The 23,044-nt window shown below is 33.5% G+C and overlaps 1 protein-coding gene across 6 annotated transcripts in view; it reads right to left on the bottom strand.

Annotated features, from left to right (window-relative positions):
* SOX6 (SRY-box transcription factor 6) overlaps positions 1 to 23,044 on the bottom strand; it is a 609,548-nt gene that overhangs the window by 461,605 nt on the left and 124,899 nt on the right. For 5 of the 6 annotated variants that reach the window (XM_045066197.1, XM_045066194.1, XM_013055862.2 and 2 more), the window contains exon 3: positions 15,599 to 15,680. The exons of the other annotated variant lie outside the window; for it this stretch is intronic. The gene's annotated coding sequence lies outside the window, so the exon portion shown is untranslated. The remainder of the gene's footprint in view (positions 1 to 15,598; positions 15,681 to 23,044) is intronic. 6 annotated transcript variants of the gene reach the window in all.

Below are 23,044 nucleotides of genomic sequence, written 5' to 3'. Positions count from 1 at the left end.
GGAAGAAAAAAAATAAATGGAAAATAACAAACACTGTAAAGCCTGACCTTCTTTTTATGTGAAAATGAAACCTGCATCCGGAATAAAGTCTTAAAAGTATATATCATAAGAAGTTCACGGAAATGAAGAAACCAAAACTATACCCACCTAACATTTTTCTGCAGCTAGCAAGATGGTATGTATTCATGTATGTTGCATATTCTACGTTTTCTCTTAAAAAATAGAAATAAAAACTATTAACCATAAATAAACTGTATTTATGTTAGCACCCAGTGTCTTTACTTCTTAGGATTTAGTCATTTGACAGTCCTATAAGTTGTCTAGCAAATCTACTGGTTGACAAAGTAAAAGTAAGTTCAAAAAGCAACTCAGAAAGAATGATTTCTTTTTAACAGACAGGCACCCAGGTACCCCCAAAATAAAGTTTATTAGTTAAAAAAAAGAGAGAGTTAATACAATAGCTGTAATGACATCAAGCATAGAATATAAATATGCTTTATCTCAGTAAATTTGGCACAAATCACGTTTCTCTTTCTCACAATTCCAGAAGCACAGTTTTTTAGTATCACATGGTAAACACATTCATTTTTTATATATAATTTATATTTTTTATTAACATATAATGTATTATTAGCCCCAGGGGTACAGGTCTGTGAATCGCCAGGTTTACACACTTCACAGCAGAAAGGATGATTTTCAGAAAAAATGACTAGCAACTCTTTCAAACATCATTCCAAACTCCTTCCATATCTTGTCACTCTCTGCACAATTTCATCATTTTAACAGCTTAATATCTCATTTGCTATAATAAAGGCACTAAAAGGTGTATCATGGAGACTCAAATAAAATGGATAATTTCCTAGAAAAATCCACATCTTACTGAAAGTAATTAGTTGAAATTAAACATTTTCCAGGTTCATATCAGGAAATAATCAATTGCACCACCAAAAACTCTCAAGTGTATTTCTTCAGCCTAATTCCTTTACCCATTCCCTCTGCCCCACATGTGGCAATGATATTGAATTCTTATAATTCCCAAAATATACCAAGACTTTTTAATGTCTAGGTGCTTTTATAAGTGCTATTCCCTGGGTAAAACATTCTCCCTATCTTCACATCCCCTCTTAGTAACTCCGTATTAGTCCTTTCAGAAGTAGTTCCAGTGTTAACCTACTCAATGAAGCCTTCCCAAGTTCTCCCTGAAAAATGTCAAATTCTATGTATCTTACTTCAATCATACCTCAACTCTAAGATTAATATTTTGTTATATTTTCTCTCTACCTGTCTCTCCATTAGATTTTAGGCTACTTAAATGTTGGCTCTAATACACTATTCACATTTAAATCTCAAACATGTCTATCTGGAACATATTAAGCCCTCAGTAAATGTCTGCTGAGTTTTAAAAAGAAAAGAATTAATAAATGAATATGCACATATTTATTTCCAAGTTTCATTTCAATAATATTTATTAAGTATCTGCTACAAATCAACCACAGTATTAGGTGCATGACAAAATCTCCACAAAATTTTAAAGTAAAAAATAAAGAAAATACAGCACTTCTACATTTTACCTCACCTTTTTTAAACATTTGACTGCACCTATTTTGGGGATTTTATTTAAAAATTGATCATTATTATCTACTGAAACTTGAAGTAGGAATGCAAGAAGTAGAAACTAAAATTTATGTCATTTTAGGATCTCTTTTGTCATCACAGTCCCTTTTCAACAAAATATTACTTTCCCTGGAGTCAAATTATATGAACATGTTAAAAATAGTTTATGCCTGTGGTTCTACCAAGGCTCCATTATCAAGTCAACATACATGTAAGTAAATTAGAATAAGAACTATTTTCTCCCTTGAGCAGAAGTAGGAATCATTGTATTTTCTTAGATACCATGTTTTATGTCAAGCTAATTACAGCACTATTTCCTCTTTTAGATGCATTAATTCTAACAATTCACTGTGGAGGTGAGGCAAATAGTAATAATTTATTTCTCATTATACATATTTTCTCACTTATATCTTTATATATCATTTATTTCTCATTCCAAGCTATTATAATGGCAAAGATAAGTTGGGTTTTCTACAAGTATTTTTTAAATAAGAATCTGTGACAATTTTGCTCTTTTAATAGGATTGTTTCCTGATGCTAAATAGCTTCCTTATCTAAAGGTAATTGTCACTTCAGAGCTCTTGTACAAGTTAAGTGCAGTAACACATGTGTTCAATAAATGGTAGTTCTCTTTGGTCCCCCTCACCCTGAAACACACAGGACCCAGAAAACAGGTCATAAAGCAGATGGTTATTATGGAATCATTCTGACATTGTATGCAAAATTGGCTTCCACTCCACAGATACTCAATGGAACTACTAAATAAGAGACTAAAGAGAAAGGAAAGTGAAGTATCTATCTTTGTTAGAAATAGTTGAAGGGTCAAACATGGAAATCAAGAGTGATAAAGAGGAGGGATGAGGTTTCCTAAGTAGACTAGAGATCGCTGGTAATGTGTCTACTTTCTCTCAGCCAATTCCTCCTTGTGACCAAAGAGACTGGCCAAGGTTAGATTTAAATCCCAAAGTAAAGAACAAAACAAAGTTAACTTCCACATAAGGACCAAATTCATAATATTTGCTGTATTTGCCCCATCATAAAAATTCAATTATTTTAGTTACCTTTAAGAGCTAATAGAACAAATGTTGCTATAGGAGAGGCTTCATCTTGATAGCAGTACATGATCCTAAGATGCAGAAGAATCCTGAATCAAGAATAGAATCCATTCCTAAAAATGTATAAGCATGATTCTACTTAAAGTTTCACATTAAAATAGGCAAACAAGGGGAGCTTAGTCCACTAAGCATCTGCTTTCAACTCAGGTCATGATCCCAGGATCCTGAGTCTGGCTCTCTTCTCTGCTCAGCGAGGAGCCTGCTTCTCCCTCTCCCTCAGCCTGAAACTCCCCTGCTTCCATTCTCTCTCTCTCACTCTTTCTCTCTCTACCAAATAAATAAAATTCTTTTAAAAATTAAAAAAATAAATAAAATAGACAAAAAAAGATGACACCAGAGTAAAATTAGATCTATTACTTCACACTTAATAAACCAGCGAAACCATCACTTACATAATCCACAAACTCTATAAATTCTTTCCCAAATAACAGTGAATTACTGCTCTCCTTTATCTGCCATTTATCTGAATAGAGATACACTTTCTTTCTTGTTCTACACCTCACTCTACCAACACACTAAAAATTGCCCCATGTTTTGTACATTTTTTTATTTGCCCAACATGGTTGCAGCCATGTGTCTATGAGTGTTTCTACATCTTTATTCATAAACCAAATCTGTCTACCCACAGCAATATTTGACAATGTCATCAACATATCTCAGTCACGTACCTATTACTGACCATGTTCTTACTACACTCTACCGTCATGGAAAGTACTCCTTCTTACCTTCCTCAGGACTTCAAAGCATGTTTTTGTAGTATTTTTTTTATTAATTTTTTATTTTTTATAAACATATATTTTTATCCCCAGGGGTACAGGTCTGTGAATCACCAGGTTTACACACTTCACAGCACTCACCCAAGCACACACCCTCCCCAATGTCCATAATCCCACCCCCTTCTCCCAAACCCCCTCCCCCCAGCAACCCTCAGTTTGTTTTGTGAGATTAAGAGTCACTTATGGTTTGTCTCCCTCCCAATCCCATCTTGTTTCATTGATTCTTCTCAGTTCATCTTATTCCACCTTGTCTAAGTAACCTTGAGAAGGCTGCTTTTAGAATCCTGACCTTGAGTTCAATGAGGCTTAGATCTAGCACAATTGTCTCCTTTCAAATTCTCTTCTGGGATAGCATCACATAACTGATCACATATTGAGCAACTCTATCTCCTTGTATAAAAAAGTGTACTTACAAATTTTCATTTATAGTTATAGTGTGGTAGAAATATTTGGATCGGTGCTAATTTTTAATGTGGAATCTTTGGTTTTCTCTTTAACGGTCATACAAAGACCATAGACACATCTTACTCCCAAGAAGATACAAAGTAGAAGGCAACATTTTAACATTTTCTAGAAAGAGGACAATAGATTTCTTCTGAAATCCATTTGGTTTATGGAGGAAAAAGTGGAACGCAAGAATACAGAAAGGATGTTATTTTTCAAGATCATTTTAATAAACAGAAACAACATCCTTTTCCACCTTACTTAGAAGATAAAAGAATCATTTTTCTAAGAAGAGAATGAAGGTTATAATCTAGATTACTAGGATTGCACATACAAATGCAAAATGAAAGAAGGGGCAGAGAGGTTGAGAAAATGGGGTAAGACAGAGGGGAGAGAGGAGAGGAAAGAAAAGTTATAGGAGAGGAGAGGAAAGATATGGAAAAAGGAAAAGAAAAGAGTAATAGAAATTATCTAGTATTAACCCTAAAATTGTGGCAGAGGTTGTGGACAGAAATAAGAGGTCATTAAACCCATCTGCATCCTTTATTATTTTCTTTCTTAAATATTTTCCATTTTCCAGAAAGACTGGAAAAAGGAGCTAAGAGAATTATGTTCAAAAATAATCACTCCTTAAAATCTTTTAAAAAAATAATAATAATAATAATAATCACTCCTATTTGACCTAATTAGTTTTATGGAACTGACAGCTCCACACCTTGCTGAAGAATTTCAGTGGTCACATTTCTGCATAGTCAAAGTGATCCCAAACAATTTCTCCAATGTATTACACATATAAACAAGTTTTCTTCAAAACCAGGAATGATGGTCATTTTTTCCTCCGTTTTTCTCTTCAAAAAACATAGTTATTATAGAAAATGAAAGGAAAATTCCACTCTTCATTCATGTTTGAGTTCCTTGGACTTGCTAAAATATTCTGGCCTGTAGAATAAGATTTAATTCCATGTATATCTATTTCTTTTTTTCCTTAAAGAGAAAACTCCCCTGATATGAGGAATTTGAGAAGCAGGGTATGGGGGTTAGGGGGTAGGGAAGGAAAAAATGAAACAAGATGGGATCAGGAGGAAGACAAACCATAAAGAGACTCTTAATCTCACAAAACAAACTGAGGGCTGCTGGGGGGGCAGTTATGGAGAGGGTGGCTGGGTTATGGACATTGGGAAGGGTATGTGATATGGTGAGTGCTGTGAAATGTGTAAGCCTGATGATTCACAGACCTGTACCCCTGGGGCAAATCATACATTATATGTTAATAATAATAATTAATAAAAAAGAAAAAATAACTTTCACAAAATTTAATTATACAAGAGTTTAAAAAAGAGCAGCATTTTTTTCTATCCATGGCACTAGAGAGGGTTTTCTTTCTTTCTTCTTTCCTTTTTCTATTTGTCTTTTGAGTGAAAATTATTTTATCAAGAAGTTTCCATTTACATTATTAAAAATAAATAGCAATCATCATCATAAGTCTGTTTTTCTTTGCTTTGTGATACAGACTCTTTACAAAGGCACTTAATTTTTTTTTTGAAGCCAAAATTAAGATTTTATTAGAGTTAAGAGAAACAGCATGGTCCTTGAGTCAATCAACCTTGAATTTGAAGATTTATCATTTACTGATTTGGAAAAGTTAATACACAACTCTGATCCTCAAATTTATCAACTATAAAAATGGGTGTAAAAACAGTTTCTACATGGCAGGATAATTATGAAGATTACATGAGAAAATTCTCATGACAAATAAACAGAAAGTATTTAATACAAAATCTGGTACAACTAAGCATTTAACATGTGATATTATTAATAGATCATATGCCACTATGGAACATAAACTGTATCTTCCTAATAATATTACCAAAACAGGCAATGGAATTGGTGTCCTTTAGAGGACACTTAATTCTTCAAAAACAATGGTAGATCAAAGAACATGAAGATCAAGCCTTTAAAAAGAAAAAAAAGCTTGCTTATTTTAATGCAGTGTTTTTTAAACTCTGAGTTGGTAAATAAAATCAATTTTCTGAGTACCAGTTAGTATTTTTTTTTTTATTAAAAAGAAAAGGAGAAAATGGAAGGGAAGAGAAGAAGGAAAGGAAGAGAAGGCAAGGAGAAAAAAAAAGAGAGAGAAAATAGAACACATTGTGCATATTAAGGGTTTAAGTATTGTTCATGAAAACTTTATTTCAACCCTATTATATTATATACTTGGTCAAAATAAAAAATTATTCCTTACTCTAAATCAGTTCCAAAAAAAGTTTAAAAGTCTCTAAACTTAATGGGAACTAGAACATGTGAATCCATGGGTTTCATGTCACAGGGAAAGATCCAAACACCTTGCTCATTCAAAGGTTTCTCTAATTCATGAAATGTAGCAATTGAAGCCATCTAGGGTCCTTTGGGATATCTTTGATATCCTCTTTTTTGAAATACTGTAAGACAGAAGTAGCTACCTATGAGAGTTTATCCAAGGGCAAGAGGGAAACTAGATGGCTTCTGAATAACCATTCTAGCTATAGGATCATGAAGAAAGCAATGATTTAAAATGAAAAAAAGTTAACAACATTAGAAGACTTTAAGATGTCATTCATTTTATATTCAATAAATTTGGGCACTTACAAATAAAGACCATGGAAATAACTCTTCTTCTAAAGATCTGATGGATTTGTGGAATAAAAGAACTAGAAAGTGTCACCCACTTCCAGAGTGCTTTACTCAAAGACACTATTATCTCTCTCTCTCTCTCTCTCTCCTTTTGCAAGGTCTATAAAGTATGCATGAGGTTTTGGGTGACAGGTGGGAGAGCAATGTACAACAGGAAGGTGCATGTAAGTGGTTGTGTTCACTTCATTCTTATTTCAAACCAAACCAGTATGGTGGTCAGCTGTCAACCAAAGAGAACAGGAGTAGGAACAGAGCCAATCAAGCTGTGTTAAGTAACCCAGTCATTCCACAGAAATCTGTACAGCTCTTGTTCCCTGGCAGTACAGCTGGCAACAGCACAGCAGTAATTTGAGGGGTTTTCTATAGGGTGCTTATGAGTTTGATTTCACTGCTGGCTTCTTGCCATTGCAACCTATACACTGGGTAGTTCTGTTTGTGAATTACCCAACTATGTGCTTAGATGATAAAAGATCAGATTTTTCACTTGGTAGGCATGAAGTCAGCTGAGTTTTCACTTTACCAAATGTTTCTTTTTTTCCCCAAACTCTCCAGATTAAGAAAAAGACATGGTTTGTATTGTCAAGCATTTTTCCCTCCCACTTTGAGCCACGTATTTTTTGGGGGGAGCAAAATTCTATTTTACCTGTAGCTCATCAAACTGTTTTCTCTAAACTAATAAATCTTTAGAGTCTTTTAAATATCAGTTATTTCATTTTCTCCCTACTACTCTCTTCTTTTCATACTTGCCCTTGTGGCAATCAAAAAATGTATCATTTGCCAGATTTGAAGTAAAAAGGATAAATAAGATTCAATTGCTGAGGTTCAAGATGACGTTCTATGTGTAACCAAATAAACTTTCCATTACTTATTTGCACTTTCATATGACTTTCTTCTGATACCTGAAAGACATAAGGTAGTTAAACAGGAATGAACTGTCTTCATTTGGGTGAATTGTCATGTATTTGGGAATATTTAACTTTGAGTCATCCTCAGCTGCTTCCAATAAGCTTGTATCACCTCACCTTATATAAGATCTAATCAATAATATATTTCAAAATTGTTTTCCCCTTAGAAGCCGAACTACTCTCACTGGTGCTACAACTTAAAAACTGAAAGCCAAAATTATGAGAGTGGAAATGAGTAAGTAAAAGATATACAATGAAAATACTAGGAATATTCTGTGAGGCAGGGTAAATGAGCAAAAGTATTGATCTTCTCCATCCTTTGGCACATCAGTGTAAAATTTAAAAGTGTTCCTTCACTCTCTCAATATATATATCAATATATATCCCACCTCCAATGGGATACCCTTCATTTGTAAAACAGACACACAACAGGGCCACCAAGTTCACTAATTCCCTCCTACTTCAGTCAGGATACCCAATCATTTTCTTTAAATAGCTAGAGACATCAAGAAGTCGGTCTCACCCCCACCCCAAAATTCTATTTCAAGGAACGTTTTATTTCTACTGCTGTGTACTGGTAGAAGTAGGAAAAGTCAAATCCTAGCACCAGAAGTTCATCAAAAGAATGTTATTAAAACAAGATTCAAAATGAGATTTCATACCAAAACCATGTAACAGATACTAGTTAGCTACCATAGTACTGTTAATAGTATAATTCAGACATTATGGGGTAAATGAGTTATCAGTAGGTTGCCCAGTGAATCAAGCCATCATCTATAATCTGGTTTCTATAAGAATAGCAATTCCAAATTCCAAACAATAAACTTTCAGAACTTTATCTATTAGTAAGTTGGAGAATACCAGTACAGCCCAATGATTATTTCAGAGATGTCTTTTTGTGATATGGGTAAAGAAATACTAGAAAATCAGATAATTAGGTATCGGCCTTTTTAAATAGGTCATATGCGCTACAAAAGTGGAGAACACTTTTTTTAAAAGAATGCAAATGAAAATTATATATTACTTCTTCATTTACTATTAGTGAAGTCTGGGATTTTCAAATATAGTACTTGCAAGTATGTATGAACAAATGATTATTAGTGGCTATAACACATTGTTAATATGATCCCAATAAGAACAGTAATTATGCCAATACTATGTACGTAGAAAGAAAATATAAACAGTTTCTAAAATTACATGAATTACCATGTTCTCCTGCCAATAAATGATTCAGATGCTGCCTTTAAAAAACACACAAATTTTCTAAGCTGAGGGCACTAGGAAAGTTAACAAAACCATAACTCAACCTATTCTCATGCAAGTTCCAGAGAAATAACTAAATACACACTTAACCACCCATATAACCTAACACCTTATTTTCATATGTGAATAAGGCTATGTGGATCTATAAAAATGTCATCTGGGAAGAGCTTTGAGCCACTAAGATAAGAAGTTCTCATAAAACCACCAAATATGTGGTGCCTGGGTGGCTCAGTCAGTTAAGCATCTGCCTTAGGCTCAGGTCATGATTCTAGGGTCCTGTGATCAAGCCCTGACCCTTCTTCCCCTCTCCCACTATGTACTCTCTCTCTCTCTCTCCTAAATAAATAAAATCTTTTTTTAAAAAACCACCAAATATATATTATACTGATATGATAACCAAATCAACTTCTAATAAAAGCCAATTTCAAATGATTTGAGAAAAACTAGCTTGCTATAGAAAGACAAACAATATTCACAAAGCCTGGATTCAAAAAAAATGGATGCACATAAATCAAAGTGTTTGCAGGAAACAATATATGAATTTTTCAGTAAAATTACAACAAAATTTTACTTGCCATTTGTTCGCAAGTTGGGGACTGGGGAGAGAAAGGTATTAGGCATTTCCTGAGCTAACACAGGGCATAGCTGAATATATTATTATTCTCTCATTTTTAACATGAATATTGAGACTTGTAGTATGAAGTCAGAAATATTGCCTGTAACCAATTACACTGCGACATTCTCATTCATCTGATGAATCTGATGTCCATGCAGGACTTCCAAACCTTTCCCCAGTGCACATGTGTTAGTGGACACCACCCTGCACATGTTCCTTATTCATCCTTCCTCACCCCTCTCAGCCATCAGTAATCCCTTCCTTAACCAGCATGCTGTCTGTTAGTCATATAAATTAGCTTTGAAGTCAGAGCCCTCCTAACCATCTCTGTCAGTTCAGCGGGGGATGGAAGGCCCACTCATTCTATTGTACCCACTATAGTAGTTCAGTATTCTGGGTATTGTACGTTGTAAACCACTGAGAATCTCCACTGAAGAAGCATGGTTAAATGGTATGTCCTTGTCTGTAACTGGGCAAAAGTGTCAGTGTGTATGCAATTGGAGTAACGTTGTGCATGTGTGTGTGTGTGTGTGTGTGTACATATATATATACACATAAGCACATATTCAAACATCTAAGAGTATAAAAGCTGTATGGAACTGAATTTATCATTTTCCTCTTGAAGTATATCATACAGACAAATAGCTACAGCTAGCATATAGAATTTCATGAAATAACCATTGTCTTTGTGTGGAAGGACCTAATAGGAAATGGGTCAGGCCTCTCACACATCAGCTGGGACAAAAGAAGGAGAACACAGTATTCTATCTTTGCACCCAAAGCAACAAACTAGAAAATAAATCCGTTTGGAAAAATTATCTCAAGTTTTGCCAGGAGAAGGAGAATAAAGGAAGTTTCAGATTTCTTGTTAAGAAAAACTGACAGCAAGCCTTCATATTAGACTGTACATGTCTATCCACTAAGATTATTCAAACATTTAAAAAGTATTCTTATTAAGAAAGTTAAGCTCAAATGAAATGTTTTTTTTTTTTTTTTTTTTTGATATGAGGAAGTGGTGATGCAACATGGGAGAAGAATAAATGAAACAAGATGGGATTGGGAGGGAGACAAACCATAAGTGACTCTTAATCTCACAAAACAAACTGAGGGTTGCTGGGGGGAGGGGGTTTGGGAGAAAGGGGTGGGATTATGGACATTGGGGAGGGTATGTGCTTTGGTGAGTGCTGTGAAGTGTGTAAACCTGGTGATTCACAGACCTGTACCCCTGGGGATAAAAATATATGTTTATAAAAAATAAAAAATCAAGGATAACTCTAAAAAAGGCCTTAGGGGTTAAGGTTTTCACCATTGGTTCTAAGAAAACAACTTACAGTGTTTTAAGTGAAGTCAAGGTAAATAGCATTTCACTGAAATGTGCTGCTACGGCCTGTATGACTTGAAAAACACAAACAAGTATTTCTGGGATTTTGTTTTCCCTGGAAAGGAAAACAGGAAGAAAAATTTTTACATAGTCATGAGGCATAGGGCAAGAAATGGACATATAAATAACTGTTAGCTCAGTGTAAAGGATCCCTGAAGAAAGAAAAGTAGCCCAGGAGATGTGCACATCAAATAAAAATGGAGAATATGGCTATATTTCAGCTCAAACCAATATTCCCTTTTCAGGAATCATGCCCTCTAGCTCACTGCTGACAATCCATAGATAGCACATGAGTGAGATGAGTTCATGAGTAAGATGAACAGGCATGCTCCACGGCAGGTAAATAAATTTGTTTTCACTGAGATAATTATTCTTACCGTATGTCACTACTCTCATGGCATAAACAGGACAGGTGATGACATCCTATAAAATGCAATTTTTATTCCTATACTCCTGACATTGAGATATATAACCCATTCAGCTCTTGTGAATTTTTTTTTCTCTGAAACTATGCGAGGGTTTTTGTTATTGTTGTTCTTGGGTTTTGCCTTTTTAAAAAATGCTATCATCAACTGTGCAATACTGTTAAAGAGACTGTGGAAAAATGGAACTGTCATTATTTTAGGCTATCTGGTCCTATACAAGGACTACATATGTTATTATCTGAGATAGCTGAACGTAGCTATGTTACTTGGATTTTTTTAAGGATAACATCTGCATGATATAACCTCTGTGCAGTACCTGTATCCTCAAATAAATGCCCTCTCCCAAACCTCAAGTACTTTCAGACCTAACATAGGCAAGAAACAAGGAATCACAAGCCTTTGTACCAACAAATAATTTTTCCAACTATAATTCATTAGTACCTTATTCCAAAAGCATATGAATACTTACAAGATGGTTAATCCTCATTAAAAACTAAGATTACATGACATAATTACATGTAAATAAGAAAAATGAATTAAACTCTTACCCTTTCCTATGTCGGGCACTAGTTGTGAATCATATATACAATTAGAGTTATATTGCTAAGCTAAAAATATTGGTAAAGATCTAAAAATGACAAACAGTGCCTTTTAAATTAATGTCTTATTAGTTGAGTGAAGTACACTGACAAAGAATAATTTATGCTTATTCAAACTGCACTCGACATCTTCAGGTGTTTCCAAATGAGCTCACAGAAGAGTGATTAAATGCATCTGATAACAAGCCACACATTGCTGAAATTACTTACCGCCTCATTTTATGATTAATTAAACATGTAGATTAAAGTTGCAAAAGAATTTAGATTAATGAGCAAGTTAAGTCTTGCTGATATAAGTGAATTGGGAATTGGATGCTCTGTGGAACTTTATAAACATGCATTTTATAATGAATAAGACAAGGCTACATGCAGAATCGTGGCCACCAGGGCCTTTTGACGATGCAGTCTTTTTTAACATGGTTTGACAGCTTTCAAATAACATTCTTCTATAGGCTTTAAACTTTGTGCTTTGCTGTAAAACACAAGACTACATAACTCATGTACAAGGAGTACGATTATTTTCAAGCTCTCCAAGGTAATGACCCCCTGTAGCAGCAGCTGTTCAGAAAAAAATTATGAGCTCAATTGTTATTTTAATCAGAGATAGTTTCATAGTTAAAAGCAGTTATGCAACTTGTAAAATTATATGACACCTCATCAGTACCTTCTCTTTAACACTCCTTCCTCCAAAAGCAAAACCATCCCTAAAAAGTCACAGCTTCCAGAGGACTTATTAGCAAACAGGATCCTCAATCATTCATAAAATATTCAAAGCCATTTATTAGTGAAGTTTCTGTGCTAGGAAAGGTAATGTTTAAATTTATGGTGACTCTTATCAGCTCCAAGAGTGTGTCAAAATATTTGCTAGGGTTTGCTGAGTCTCCAATTTTTCTCTTTTAAGACCAGTTTTACCTAATCCAGGTAGCTTAGACTGTGTCAAAAGCCAAGTTGGACTTTATGATTTCCCAGGGCAAGAGAAATTTAGGTTGTTCACAGAGATGTAGTACATTCTCTTTTGCAAGTGATACAGAAGTGTAGAAAAATTAAGCTTAAGTTACTAGTTTGTGGTTTAAAATCTATTCCATTTTTATTACGAAGCTTGTAGCACAATGCCATTTATTATTACCATAGCATAATAAAGACAATCCGAAAATTCACTGAATGGATCTAATCTGCTATCTAAAATATACATCTAATTCTTTTCTACTTATTTTCAGATCTTATGTATGATCCATTTTTTGGCAAGATTTTTGTAGCGTTTTTTTTTTCTTTTTAATTCATATTTTTTTAAAAATCTAAATACTTACCAAGAGAACTATGGAGATTTTTACGTAAGATCAAAAGGAACTGTTTCATGACAAAGGTGGCTAATTACCATCATTAACCCCCATATGGACATAATTTCCCATTCAAAGATTTATGTTAGTGAAAATATAATATTGAGATATAAGTTTCTGACTATGCTGAAATTCATTAAAAGTTAAAATCAGCTTTAAAAGCAGCCAAAACAAAATAGTCTCCATTTGATTTATTTATGATTTAATTACAATTAAATTACATTTATTTATTTCCTTTCAGTTTTAAGTCAGTGTCTTCCACCAAGTACTGTAAACCACATCTTATCACCACAAAAGGTTATTTTAAATTTATAAGCTTTTCCTCCTTGTAACTCAACTTGAACACCATAATAAGGATTTCTAGGTAAAAATATGGACACAAATACTGCAAGGACCAAATAATAAACTTTCTGCTTATATGAAAATTTAAATTTTTCATTTACATCCTTAAAAAAAGGAAATCTGACAAAAAAGTGGTTATGTCAGTCCCAAAGAGGCTGTATTAGATAACTAAAAATAACTCCTTTGAAATTGTAAGATACATTTGGTATATGCCAGACAGACATAAACTATTCAGACAGTTCAACAAGCAACCAAATTTTAAGGAGCAGGATCCTTCTACTTCAGTCATTGACATACTGTTTCTAGGCCAAACAAATTATGAGGTGCGTCCTGGAGTTACTAATAATTTAATAGAAACTGTGTCACTCCTATGGCATTTTAATACAAGAAAATACATATATTTCCCCCATGAAAGTACTTTCTGTAAAATAACTTTGAGTCCTAAATACTGAATATACTTAGCTATTATAACTACTTATTATTATTAACATGTTTTGATTTTTCTGATAAATTTTTTATAAAGTTTACCTGCATAAAGTATATAAATTTACTGGTTATTTAAAGTTAGGTTTTAAATGTTTACTTGTAATACCAAAATAGGTACTTCACCTTGAAATTTTAAATAAATGGTCAATTAAAATATCCCAAATCAGCCATAATGTAATATAAAAATTCCTAACATTATTTTCATTAAATCAAGATGGCAATTTATTATAATACATATTTTTTAATTCTACAACATATAGTCATGTGGCCTATGGACCTTACATTTCTAAGGGGAGACTGTATTTTCTCTATCACATGTACAGACTGAAAAAAAGTATGAAACATACTCATCAGAAACTAAAATGAGACAACTGAACTCATTTTTGCATGTGATTGGGCCAAGGTTTGCCAAGCTGAACTATAAATGCATTAATACCCACAATACCACCAAATGCTGAATTATTAACATTGTCAGCTCCTCAGTTTCAGTTCATGCCCTATAGAGGAGTTTTGTGTGATTCATCAAAATGAATACCTTCATGAATACCTTACCTTCTGTGTAAGTCTTTCAACGTGTTTACAAGCATCGTAGGGCAAAATGTTTTAAGCTAAAAATAAAGTAACTCTCAACCAAGCAAACTATCATCAAGGTCAATGGAAGGTTCACAAATGCAAAGAACCAATCTATAACAAAGGGGGCAGATGAAGCCAGATGCCACCCCATGCTAGATCCTTGTCAACTCAGCACCCAGCAGTTGACAAGAAGTGGTTTCCCTTCAGGATCGACAAAAGTACGTACTACACCTATGAATTGTATATGTTAATGTACGTATTCAAGAGCCCAAAACAGTGCTAAAAATTGGCTCCCAAACTATTATGATTTATCATTTTTTATTCTATTAACTGTGTAAATTCTTTAGTTCTCTTACACAAATACAGAGTTAATTAACTAGTCCTGAATTTTTTCTTCAATGAAGAAATAAAAAGATTTCTCTGTTTTCTAGATTATTTATGCTAAATCACTTTTAAAATCTCTATGTATCCAAAATATTTTTGTAAGTGCACATTAATAGTGGTTTTATATAAGGTCTTATATAAGATGAATGGATACTTAAAGGATGATTATTTTTTAAAGTCAAAGGTTTCTAAACTTTACTTTGTATCCTACATCACTTCTGTGTATCTTATATCACTTCTTTTTGAAATCAAAACTAATTTTATTCATTAAAAAAGCTTACACCTGAAACTAATATAATATTATACATCAATTATACCTAAATAAATAAATAAATAAATGTAAATTGATTCAAGATTTGGGAAAATTTAGGGTTTCTGATACTGCTCTTCCTAATCCTTTATTATATATGTATGTCCCTTATAAATAGAAGCATTTCTGAAAAACATTGAATTGTGATCGTAAAATGGTTTAATTAGTATGTAAAGTTTAGCCAATAATCCCAATAGTTTTAAATATAACTTAAAAGTAGAAGATGTGAAAGTACTGAGCATTAAAGTTACCTAAGCCTTAGTATTGGATCACAAAAATACAATGCAATCTTCATTTGCCATGGAAATAGGAAATAAATGGGAACATTTGTTATACTCATAAATTATATATATTATACCTGGGCTCTTATACAAAGTGATGAGGGGTCACAAAGTTCTTCTTGAAGCATTTTTCTTTCCTCATCAGAAGATATAGAATGTCTAAAAAGAAGAAACTAATCATTATTGGACCCACTATGCCAGATATAAAATAAATGTTCTCTATGCATCATATAATCTTCCCAACAAACACACCCATTTTATAGATGAGGGGACTGAGTTTCAAATAGGCAAAGGAATTTGTCTGGAGTCCCACCAAGTGGTGATGAGAGTAAAGCCCTATGAACCCAACTCCAAAGTCCAATTGTTCTTTCAGCTATATTACACTTATTTATGGCCTATACTATTTTTGCATTTATGTTATTCTTCACTATCTAGAATCCCCATCTGCTTCTTCTCAGTTAATCCATTCCTACTACTTCTGTCTAAATTTTACCTATTCCCAAAACTATGTTGTGTTCTCAGCAGTTTGTTTAAAAGCCTCTATAACAACAACTCAAGTTAAACTGATTCACACAATATATATTTATATACCGTTACCAATGTTATCATTGACATTACAACAATGTAATCACAAAATGGTTTCACTGACACTACAGTATGTCTTTTCCATTCTCCATTCTATACCCCCTATCTCTCTCACATTTGTAGGAAATTTACAGCTACTACTAGTGGCAATAGTAGTAGCATTAGTATTAATATTATATATTACCAGCTTCAAAAAACCACCTCTTGCTCTCATGCTGCTCTCTGGATCCCCAAAATCTTACTCTCTGCTTTCATTCTGCTCAAATGTTCTCATATCCTTAAACCACCTCTCTGTTCTTCCCAACCAAAAAGTCTACCCCTGACTATTTCAAAAAAGGTGTAAGACACTCTTGATTATCATTTATGCAACAAATATCTAAGAATTTACTATATGCTAGAAACTACGGATAGATAAATAAGATAGACTTTTTTGTCTAAAACCTTACAATATACCACAAAGAAAGATAAGTAAACAAAAACTTATAACATAGATTTGTGTCACAATAAATGTAAAAAAATATCTAAGTGATATGGTACAAAAATTGAAGAGTAGTAAATCATCTGGGTGGTAGTAGTCCAGAAAGGCTTCACATAGAAGGTGATATATATAATAAAGTTTTATTGATTAACAGGATGCAGGCAAAGAAATAGCAATAGTTACCATCTATTATTTAATATTTTCTGTATGAGAAACACTCATATCTAATTTATATTCAATATATATTATGCAATTTTTTTTGGAAAATATGGAGAATTCTGCTTCCGATCAAGATGGACGAATAGGGACTGGATTTACCCTTGTGACTTACACAGCTGGTGGGGGACAGACAAAATATAAGAAAACACAGTTTTCAGATACTGGACATCAAGCAATGATGAACAATGATTCCTAAGGGGAAAAAAAATGAGGTTACCCCTATGGTTGTCCCAGCTTATCACATGAAGAAAGGAATTACCCACAGTGCACAAAGGCAGAGCCTAATGGTCTCGGTGAGTTAAGAAGATGAAACTGGGAGTCTAGAAGGCCAAGGTGGTTATAGTTGATAGGACAGAGTAATAGGAGAGAGACCTACACATAGACTTACAGAAATAAAATTTAGCCAATTACTGAGCAGATCATGTGTGTGAGGAAACTAACCAAGGTTAGGGAAAGATACACTTAAAAGGAACAGAGAGAACAATCCCCAGAACCCACATAAAGCTAAGAATGGTTCATTCTTCCATCATCAAAAGTATAAAATTTCATAACACAAGAAGCATTTGTCAAAGTACTCAGAGCAGTATTACCTCAGTAGTGAAGATAATTAATCCTAAAGGCTATAGTAGTTCCAACTGACAGAGCTTAAAAGCAAGCTTTGAAAAGATCAAGGTTTCCAAGTACCTTAACTGCATACCAGAAAGTAAGTCCAAAAATATTTATAAGACTATAGAAACATTTAGTACTCAAGAAGGTAAAGAGCTGCCATCCAATAAAAAATTAGCAGCCATACACAGAAGAAGGAACATACAATCCATAATGAGGAGAAAAGTCAATCAATTAAAACTAACCCAGAAATAACAAAGATGAAAATGAGCACACAAGGATATTAAAACAGTTATGGCTGCATTCTATTTATTCATTGAACTAAAAGAAAGACTGAACCTTTAAGCAGAATATTGAATATATTACAGAGACTCAAGCTAAACTTCCAGAAATAAAAAAATTCAATGTCTAAGATGAAAAATATACTGGGTAAAATTAAAAGCAGATTAGACACTGCATGACAAGACAAATGAACTTGAAGACTTATCAAGAGAAACAATCCAAAATAAAATAGAGTGGAAAAAAATAAGATGAAAAAATGTGAACAGAATCCATGAACTGCAGAACATCTTCTAGCTACTTAATCTATGTGTAATTGGACTCCACAAAGAATAGGAGTAAACAAAAAAATTCTGAAGAAATAATGGCTGCAAATTTTCCAGATGTGACAATAACTATAAGCCACAGATAGAATAATTCAAAATACTCTGAGCTCAAGAAACATTAATAAAACTGCACTAAGGCATATAGTAATCAACTTGCTTACAACAAGGGACAAAAAGAAAATCCTTAAGTTAGCCAAGGAAAATGATACATCACATACAGAGAAACATATAGAACAATTATATCTGACTTCTTTTTATTTTTTTTAAAGATTTTATTTATTTATTTGACAGATAGAGATCACAAGCAGGCAGAGAAGCAGGCAGAGAAAGAGAGAGGAGGAAGCAGGCTTCCTGCTGAGCAGAGAGCCAGATGCAGGGCTCAATCCCAGGACCCTGGGATCATGACCTGAGCCAAAGGCAGAGGCTTTAATCCACTGAGCCACCCAGGCACCCCTCTGACTTCTTTTTAAAAACAATACAAAAAAAAAAAAAACAATACAAGCCAAAGCCAATGGATCAATATCTTTAAATTACTGAACAACAAAAAGTGAATCTAAAAATTCTATACATAGCAAAATAAAGATTTTGAAACACAAAAGCAGAGGGGCACCTGGATGGTTTAGTAAGTTATGCATCCAACTCCTGATTTTAACTCAGGTCATGATCTTGGAGTGGTGAGATCGAGCCCCATGTCTTCATTCAGCAAAGAGTCTGCTTGACATTGCTTCTCTCACTCCCTCTCTTCTTCTACCCCTCCCCCTATGCTCTCTCTCTTTCTCTCCCTCCCCCCAAAATAAATATATCTTTAAAAAGTTCTTCAGGAAGAAGGTAAAGTTACCAAATGGAAATTGAATCTACACAAAGGAATAAGTGCCCTGAAAATGGTAAATATGTGGTAAGTATGAAAGACTTTCTTGTTTTTTAAATATCTTCAAAGCAAAAATAATTATTTTTAAGTTTATAACACATGCAGAAGTAATGTGCATGACAATAGCACAAAGACTAGGAGGGAGAAATATAGGTATACTATTGTAACATTCTTAGCCATATGTGAAGTTGGATAATATTACTTGAAATAAGACTATGATAAATTATATAGGGTTGTTCTAAATTCTAAAGCAACCACTAATATGTAATTAAAACAAAAAATTAAAAGTAATAAGCCAACAAAGAATTTTAAGTGAAATCATTAAAAAATTCTCTATAAATTAAGAGAAAACAGGAAAAGGGAACAATGAACAGATGGTACAAATAGAAAGCAAAGAGCAGATCATGTATTTAAACTCAATCACATCAATAATTACATTAAGTGTAAATGATCTAAATATCCAAATTAAAAGGGGAAAATTGTCATATTGGATAAAAAGCAAGACTCAACTGCATGCAGTCTACAAGAAATTCACATCAAAAATGAAGACACCATACTTGAAAAGATGGAAAATATGTTACTCATACTGCCACTAATAAAAAGAAAGCTGCAGTGGCCATCAGGCAAAGTAGATTTCAGAGCAAAGGATATTACTAGAGATAAAGGGATCCTTGTACAATGATAAAGGGGTCAATTCATTAGGAGGATATAATGACCCTAAACATCCATCAACTTAGTAGAGCTTCTAAATATAAGGCACCTGGGTGGCTCAGTTGGTTGAGCATCTCTTTGTTTTGGTTTAGGTCATGATCTCAGGGTCATGGAATTGAGCCCCTCAACTGGCCAAGCTCTCCTGCTCAGCAGGGAGTCTGTTTGAAATTATCTCTCTGCCCCTCCCCCAAATAAATAAATAAATATTTTTAAAAATAAGTAAATACAAGAAAGAAAAATTAATCAAATTTCAAGGAGAATTATAATCAGAGTTTTCAATATCTCTTTCAGGTAATGATAGACCAAGTAGACAAAAAATCAGTAGGATATAGAAGATCTGCACAATAGTATCAACCAACTGTACCTAATTTACATTTATAGAACTTTATTGAACTTAACACCCAATAAAATAATTAGGAATTAAATAACAGAAAGATATCCAGAAAAATCTTTAAATATTAGAAAATAAAATAATACTTGTAAATGACCCACAGATCAAGGTAAAAACCAAAAAGAAAATTAGAAATTATTTTGGACTGAATAAAATTGAAAATACCACATATCAAAATTTATGGAATGCAGCTAATGCAGTACTTAAAAGTAAATTTGTAGTACTAATACCTATATCAGAAAAGGTCTCAAATTAATGATCTCAGCTTTCACCTTAAGTAACGAGAAAAAGAAGAGCAAATTAAACCTGAAGTATATGGAGAAAAGGAAATAATAAGGATAAAAAAATCACTAAAATAGAAAACAAAAGAGCAATATTAAATTTTGATATGTTATATTTACATTCTTATATTAGAAATAAGAGACATCACTAAAGATTATACAGATCTTAACAGGATAGAAAATATTAAGAACAACTCTATGCCAATAAATTTAAATACTTAGATGAAATGCTCTTAAATAAGGTCCATAACTCAGATGAAATAGATAACATAAATTGCCCTATACCTAGTAAAGAAATTGAATTTTCAATTAAAAATCTTCCCAGAAGAAAACTCCAAGCACGGATGGCTTCATTAGTGAACTCTTTTAAGTATTCAAAAAGAATAATACCTATTGTACACAAACTCTTCGGGAGATTTGAAGAAAAGGGAATACTTCCCAACTCATTCCATGAGGCTACAGTAATCAAGTAATCAAGATTGTGGCATAAAAAAATAGACAACTAGATAAATGGAAGAAAACAGAGACTCCAGAAATAAACCTATTTGTATATGATCAATTGATTACCAACGAAAGTGCCAAGGCAATTTAATGGGGAAAGGACAGCCATAAGCAAAAATATAAACCTCAAACTGTATCTTACTCCACTACCAAAATTAGCTCAAAATGAATCACAGACCTCAATTAAAAGTTTAAATTAGGGGTGTCAGGGTGGTCATTTGTTAAGAGTCTGCCTTCAACTCAGGTCATGACCCAGGGTCCTGGGATTGAGCCCCACATCAGGCTCCCTGTTTCATGGAGGAACATGCTTCTCCCTCTCCTATTCCCTCTGCTTCTGTTCCTTCTCTTGCTATCTGTCTCTCTGTCAAATAAATAAATAAACTTTTTTTTTTTAAAGATTTTATTTATTTATTTGACAGAGATCACAAGTAGGCAGAGAGGCAGGCAGAGAGATAGAGGGAGAGAGAGAGGGAAGCAGGCTTCCTGCGGAGCAAGGAGCCTGATGCGGGGCTTGATCCCAGGACCCTGAGATCATGACCCGAGCCGAAGGCAGCAGCCCAAACTACTGAGCCACCCAGGCGCCCCAATAAATAAACTATTTTTTTGAAAAATAAAAGCTTAAACTATTAAACTTCTAAAACAACACAAAGGGAAAAATCTTTGTGACTTTGGGTTTTGCAAAAATGTATTAAAGTGACACAAAAAACATGAAATTCAAAATAAAATAATAAATTGGATTTCATCAAGATCTAAAACTTTCACTCTTCAGGACACTTAAAGTTACAAAGCAAGCCAAAAACTAGTAGAAAATATGTGCAAAACATATACCCAATAAATAACTTGTAATTTAGAATATATAAAAACCATTACAACTCAATAAAAAAGAAGACAACCAATCAAAAAAAACCAGCAAAATATTTAAAAGACACTTTAAAAAGGTAGATGGATGGCAAATAACCACATAAAAAGATGCTTAACATCGTCAGTTATTATGGAACTACAAATGAAAACTATAGTGAGATACCACTATAAGCCACTTGCATGGCCAAAATTGAAGACTAAACATACAAAGCATTAATAAGGATCTGGGCAACTGTAACTCTCACACACTGCCGTTAGAAATGTAAAATCGGGGTGGGAGTGTGGCACCTGGGTGTCTCAGTCTGTTAGGTCAAGCATCGGCCTTGGGCTCCTGTCATGATCCCAAGGTCCTGGGATTGAACCCTGCATCAGGCTCCCTGTTCATTCGGGAGCCTACTTTTTCCTCTCCCTCTGCCTCTAACCCTGCTCATGCTCTCCCTCACTCACTCTCTCTCTCTCTCTCAAAATAAATAAATAAAATCTTAAAAAAAAAAAAAAGAAAAAAAGAAAGAAGTGTAAAATGATGCAACTGCTTCTTTGAAGACAATTAGCAGTTCTTTTAAAGAAATCTATGTAATCTAGCCATTTCATTTCACTCCTAGGTATTGATCCAAGATAAAGAAAGCTTATATGTACTCAAAGACAATGACCAAAGTAGCCTCATTTGTAATAAGCAAAAACTAGAAAGAACTTGAATGTATAATCAAATTGTGGTATATCCATATAATGAAATACTACTCAGCAATTTAAAAAATAAGTTATTGACAAGCACAACACAAGTGACTCTCAAAATAATTACGCTGAATGACATAAGCTAGACAAAAAAGAATAATGTATCACTCCACTTACATAAAGTTTTTTAAATGCAAACTAATCTATAGTGATAGCATATCAATGATTGTCGAGGTATAAAGTTAGGGAAAGATCAAGTAGGGGAAGAAGTAAGGAACTCTGAAGAGACATTAAGAAAGAAACTGTTAGAAGTGATGGATATGCAAATTATCTTGATTGCAGAAGTGGCTTCACTGGTGTATACCTACATCAAAACTTACCAAACTATATACTTTAAATATATGTAGCTTATTGTATGCCAATTATACCTCAATAAAGATGTAAAAAAATGCAGTAGGTAAGATTCTCACTTCACAGGTGAGGAAGAGGAAGCTAGGCTCCAAAATGTTATACAATTTGCCTAAGATCACAGCTAGTACACAACAGTACCCAGGGATGGCAGGGATTCCACACCATATATTTCAAAACTAATATGAAACATCTAATATAGTTCTGATTCATGAATGACACTCAAAAAGTGTTTGGGGGTTTTAAAGTATTAGAGGCATATAAAAAGCCCAAGATGTGAAAAAGTCAATATTTTAACTGTCCCCAAAGCTATTCAATTTCTTACACTTGGAATTTT

This window comes from Mustela putorius, unplaced genomic scaffold, assembly GCF_011764305.1.
Source record: "Mustela putorius furo isolate JIRA1106 unplaced genomic scaffold, ASM1176430v1.1 tig00003859_pilon_pilon_pilon, whole genome shotgun sequence".
Taxonomy (NCBI): Eukaryota; Metazoa; Chordata; class Mammalia; order Carnivora; family Mustelidae; genus Mustela; species Mustela putorius.
This window is presented reverse-complemented; position numbering and strand designations above follow the sequence as displayed.